This window comes from Microcebus murinus, chromosome 12 (genome assembly GCF_040939455.1).
Source record: "Microcebus murinus isolate Inina chromosome 12, M.murinus_Inina_mat1.0, whole genome shotgun sequence".
In the NCBI taxonomy this organism is placed as follows: Eukaryota; Metazoa; Chordata; class Mammalia; order Primates; family Cheirogaleidae; genus Microcebus; species Microcebus murinus.
This window is the reverse complement of record NC_134115.1, coordinates 65,509,011-65,514,850: the sequence shown is the minus strand read 5'-3', so window position 1 is coordinate 65,514,850 and position 5,840 is coordinate 65,509,011. Positions and strand designations below refer to the sequence as shown.

Below are 5,840 nucleotides of genomic sequence, written 5' to 3'. Positions count from 1 at the left end.
TTTACTAATATAAAGAAAACCAACAATAAAGACTACATTTTTAATGAATTTAAAAGTATTGTAATGACTCTTTATATACTTGTAAATTATTGATATATATCTCAAATCATTATATTAGCCTCAGCTATTAGATAAGTAAATGGCCCTACTTTTTAAATCTGTACATAATGGCTGGAAATTCTTCCCAGCTAAGATCTGACTAAAATGGGCTTCAGGTAAAGAAGGTGTATTGGAATAATGTTTCCCATGTGCTTTGCTGTAATAAACAACTGGGAGAAACAATTTAATGAGAAGAAAAATCTTAGCCAAATTAAAAGTAGTGAATATCAATCTAGTAAAAATAAGACAGAAAAATCAATAGTGACAGAAGTTAAGGCAATCACCTGCCTCCAATAGCTAATTTAGGACCAAGTCAAAGTACAGAGAAGATTAATGAAGCTTAAAGTAAATCGGTATAGAATAGAGTAAGAGTTGGAAAAAAAGGTTGCAATTAGCACACATGCTGGGGACATCAATCTGAGACTCCTAAATACAATATGAAACTTTTGTCAAGAGAATATTGGAAACTAGACTGAAATGCACAGGTATGCAGATAAATCATTACTTCCAAAACCAGAAATTAATCACCATTAGATGGGACCTAACCCATCCAGGCAACAGCTTATATCTCTAATTGTCACAAAATAAAATTCAACCTAAAAATCAATCATTTGGCTCAGAACTGTGTTTTCCCCAATAGCTTTCTCATAATAAGGCAAGATTGTCAGTTGCCAATGTGAGTCTTTGGTGACAACCTTCACCATCAGCAAAATTGGTTTAAAGAGTTTCCTTGCTCTCTCTGTTGACACAAGATCCAATTAGGTTCTTTAAACCCCCAACCCCACCACTGCTTTTGCTATTCTGGACATTTCATATACTTGTGTATATGCCATATTATTTAATTAGGAAGAGTTCTCTCCCTTTTAAGGGGAAAAAATCCTAGAACTAGCTTAAGCCCAAAATCATATTGAAGAATGACAGAGTTGAAGTTAGGAATCTGGGATTGGATATAATCAATGATCTTATCAAAGTTGTGAGACTGGAAATAGTGGAATCCAGTTATTTCTGGTCTCACACATTCTCAGCTTCATTTCCAATGTAAAAGAGTCTCTCTTTCATTCACCCCAATTTGAAAAATCCCAGGGAAAAACTCTGATTAGCTTTATATGAAGGAATGATACAGAGACAAAAGAATTTAGAAGTTTCTTTACCAAAATGCAAGGTTGTCAGACTTAGAAGGACTGAACAATGAAATAGAAAACATGAAGCATTTAAAAGGAAAAAATATACTATTAGCGAGATTATTAAGCTTACTGTTAGTCTATTCAAGTATGAAAAAATTCTCATGATAATTATATTTACAAAGGTAATGATATATCTTCAGATAACATTTCAAAAAAGTCAGTGATAAAATTGTCTTTCTTAAAGGCTTAATAACTTACAGGAAATTCTCAGAAACTATCTTAGTTTGGGGAACTAAAACAAAAACCCTATTAATTTTTGGTTTATCTCAGGGTGCAAAGTCCTCTCTCTACCCACCTCTACCAAAGAACGTGCTGTTCACACTCATTCCTAATGTTGGCAGGAAAATGTGTTCGTTTTGTTGCCACAGTATCTGGTTTTCAACCTCTGTCCCTAAAACATGAATTTGATCCCATAAGTATATTTTGTGATTTTTTTGTGAAACAAAATCATTAATTTGATTTTTTGTTTGACCAATTTTATTTACATAGGTGTGAAAAAAGGTATCAATTAATTTACAAGATTTATTTATTTTATCAAAATTTGGGTCTTATCCTATTAAGGCTTAAAACACTTGACTGGATGACTTATAGGTCTCCTAAGCTTATAACTCTGCTGTATTTGTCAGAAATATATTCTTCTTAATATTATTAACTCATCTACTGAGATTAGAAACAAAGAACAACTTCACCTCAGTTGGGTCATAGTATAGTATCTATAATCTTTCAAGTTAAGGAACACTAGCAGAGATTATAGATAGATTTCCTCCTATCTCATTTGCTGTTACTTGAGCCTGTTCTCATCAAAACTCATGTTGAAATTTGATCCTCAATAAGGTGATGTTGGGAGGTGGGACCTAGTGGGAGGTGTTTGAATCATGGGGGTGGGGAATCCTTTCTGGGTGGTCTGGTGCCATTCTCAGAGTAGGGCATGAGTTCTTCCCCTGGCAAAAATGGATTCATTTCAGTGAGTGTGTGTTGTTCTAGAGCAAGTTTCCTCCCCGTTTTGTCCTCTTTCTTTGCATTTGTTTGCTTCTCCTATGGCCTCCTCTACCATGTTATGATGCAACACAGAAGCTCTCACCAGAGGCCAGGGCATACTCTTGAACTTCTCAGCCTTCCAAACTGTAAGTTAAATAAAAACTCTTTTCTTTATAAATAATGCAGCCTCAGGTATTCTGTTATAGCAACACAAAATGGATAAAGGCACATCACATCTAATTCTTTTCTGATACTAGACCAGTCTTATTGTGGATTAATTTAGGCACACAACTCTGTTTATCAATGGCTTTTCAGCATTTAGACTTTCCATTACTTCTTGACTTTACTCTTTCTGTTTGTCTATATGGCTAATATTATTATACCCATTGAATAACAACTCCTCATTTACTCCTCTTCCCCCATAGCAACTACCATTCTATTTTCTGTCTCTATATGTTTGAGTACTTCAGTACCTTATGTAAGTGGAATCATCATGTAATATTTTTCCTTCTATGAATGACTTATGTCCCCGCTTAACATAATGACTTCCAGGACCATCCATGTTATTCTAAATGGCAGGATTTCTGTCTTTTCAAAGGAGGAATAATATTCCATTTTATAGTTACACTACATTTTCTTTATCCTTTGGACTGTCCAGGATCATTTGGGTTGTTCTCATATTTTGGTTAATGGGGATAATGCTGCAGTGAACATGGTGGTGTAATTATCTCTTTGATTTTAAAACACCTCTAGACCTGGCTTGGGCGAAGCAAAGTCATTACTTGTAACCAAAATGTTTGTACCCCCATAATATCCTGAAATAAAAAATAAAATAAAATAATATGCTATTCTTATCCGTAGAGGGCTTTTAGTTGTTTTCCTAAGTGACATAATCTAATTTTCTAAAGTGATACATATTTTTTCTTTAATATACATATCCAATTCTTCTAATTAATGAGTCTATCTTATTGGATGGCAGGATATTTAGTTTCTATTCTGTTCTGTTGTGGTATCTGGAAACAAAAGGGTTACAACAATTTCTAATAGTTGAATTATTAGATACTTGACGAAGACTTAAATTATTTCAATTTAATTATCTCTTTGTGGTGTTGGAGAGCAGTTGAGAATGCTAAGAGTGGGAACAAGCAATTCCTTTATTCACACTTTATTTGAAACTTTTAAAACAAATTTTCCTTTAAAACAGCATATTGTTAGATTTTGGTTTGGGATCAAGTTGCAGTTTATTATCTCCATCTTGCTTTTATCAAGTTACTACATGTTTCTGTTTTGTATGCTTCCTTGGCAACCCCTTTGCTAATTCTTGTTTTATCAAGAAAAAATTTTTCGATCACTTTTATTCTTCTTCAGTAATTTTGAATTTACATATTCTCATTTCATTTCTGACCCCTCAGAAATTGTGTGAAGTAATAAAGAGCTTTTTTGGTTTTTTCCTAGGTGCTAATTCATGAGGTAATTTTTTTCCTGGGGTAATATGTTATCTTTATTTAAATATACAAATACAATGTTTTTCATACTATATATTTTTATACTAAATATGTATATGTATAGTATATATTCCAGTGGGGAAAAAACTACTTCCCTACACATATATATTACACCTAGAATTTTTGCTGATATCAGTAATTTTTATCTAAATTATTTTTATGTTAATGTATTTTAAAATATTTATTAATTACATTTACATGGTTCTATAGCCATGTTAAGGATTATTATTGAAACAATACTATTATACCACTTGTATCATGTCTCTTTGTTGTATAATATTTTTAAAAATTTTGATTATTTTTTTATTTGAACCAATTGCCTTGAAACTATTAATTATTTGATTTAAATCTCTCCCCTTTAATGTCTGTGGTTTTTATTCCATTGCCTTGCCACATTTTATGTGTCCCTTCCCTTGGGTTGATAATTTTAGGATTTATTTGATACAGTTAAATATCTAAAATTTCACTGGATTATGTCCTTGTTATTAGAGTTTTTATTTATGTGATTCTAACTAACTTGCATCATTCTTTACATAGAGAGTCTTGGATTTTGCCCTGTCATTTCACTGTGTTAGATACTAAGACACTCCCAGTAGAGATACTATGTGCACGGACTACGGAGCTGCCACCCAGAAATCTACTGGACTGGGTTGAAATCACATCTCACAAGAGCTCAGTGGGGTTGAGGCCTGCTGTCCTCCGGAAGCCTCACCGGCTTCCAGAAGCTAGTTCACTTTTTGCTGCTCCCAGGTCTCCCACTCTGGACCATAGTCCCTCCTGACTCTCAAAAATGTGCATGGTGCAGGAGGAGGCATCTCTTTACTCTTTGGTCAATCAAAGCTTTAACACACTGATTGCCAATCCAGAGAAACTGTGTTCTGAAAGACCCAATGGAACACTTTGCCTTCTGGAGCATTGGAGTTGCTCTCGGAAAGTAGCTGATGGATTCCTTAGAGTGACAGCTTGGCAAGGATTCCTGTGGGTATTCCATTTGACAGGGTGTCTGCTGCCAAGTTTGTTATGAGATGGCTCTTTAAGTATAAAAACCCTAAAATGCCTACAATGTCAGTGAATATTTGACTATATTCTCATCCTGCAGCAAGGTGCACAATTTGAAGAAGAGTTCTTCATGGCAATTAAGAAACTTTTAACAATAGTGAAACAAAAGACTACTGAGAATTTAGATGATGTCACTCTCCTGTGTAGTTTAAAAACACTTTGGAATCTTACAGATGAGTCTCCAGCTTCCTGCAAGCACTTTATTGAAAATCAAGGATTGGCAATCCTCATCCATTGCCCTAGAACAACATAGCTGAAGTCAGAGAGCTCTCTTCCAAACTGATAACCAAAGACGTGTTGAAGCACAATAACAATCTGTTCCATAGCTTTTGTTGCAGGCATCATGGCCCACCTGATATCTGACAGCCTTAGGTATCCCATAACCTGCAGAGGTATGTTCTTTTCTAGAAGCTGCATGCAACCATCCCAAATTGCCCAAGTTCAAGGTATAAGATGGCAGCATTGGTGACCTACAGATCCTTCAAGGTATTTTTTCCCCACTCCTTGCTAACTTATCTGAACCAGAAGTTTATCATCAGTCATTATGGACTAGGTATCATGTCTGCAGTAAAAGGTCCAACAAATACTGCAAAATGTTAGTTGAAGAAGAATTGCAGCTTTTTTGTGACATCCAGGAGTACAGTGAGGCAAACCCCCAGACAAAGCAGATTGCAACCTCAATTTTAGATGACTTCAAAATGCATTTCATGAACTGTCAGAGACCTTCTTTGTGCCGCATGTCCTTCTTAACCTAAGGGGCTTCAGAGGTGCTCTGTGTCCCTCACTGTCAGGTTTTCTGGCCTGTTAGCCAATGAATGTTAAAACCAGTTGTCATAGGAGTTTGTGAATTGGACTCCTCATTGGCCGTTTATTGCTGACCTTATGTAAATTAAAAAAAATAGATTTTATAATTGCCATAATCTCAAGTCAAGTTGAAATCATTCTGGGGATACCCAATCCTTCAGAAAATGTTTTTGAAATAACAAATCCTAGACTCTGTGGAAAGACCTGGGAC

The 5,840-nt window shown here is 34.9% G+C and overlaps 1 pseudogene; it reads left to right on the top strand.

Annotated features, from left to right (window-relative positions):
• The first annotated feature begins 2,211 nt into the window (after nucleotides 1–2,211).
• LOC105873821 (protein zyg-11 homolog A pseudogene) lies at nucleotides 2,212–5,580 on the top strand (annotated as a pseudogene).
• Nucleotides 5,581–5,840: the final 260 nt, after the last annotated feature.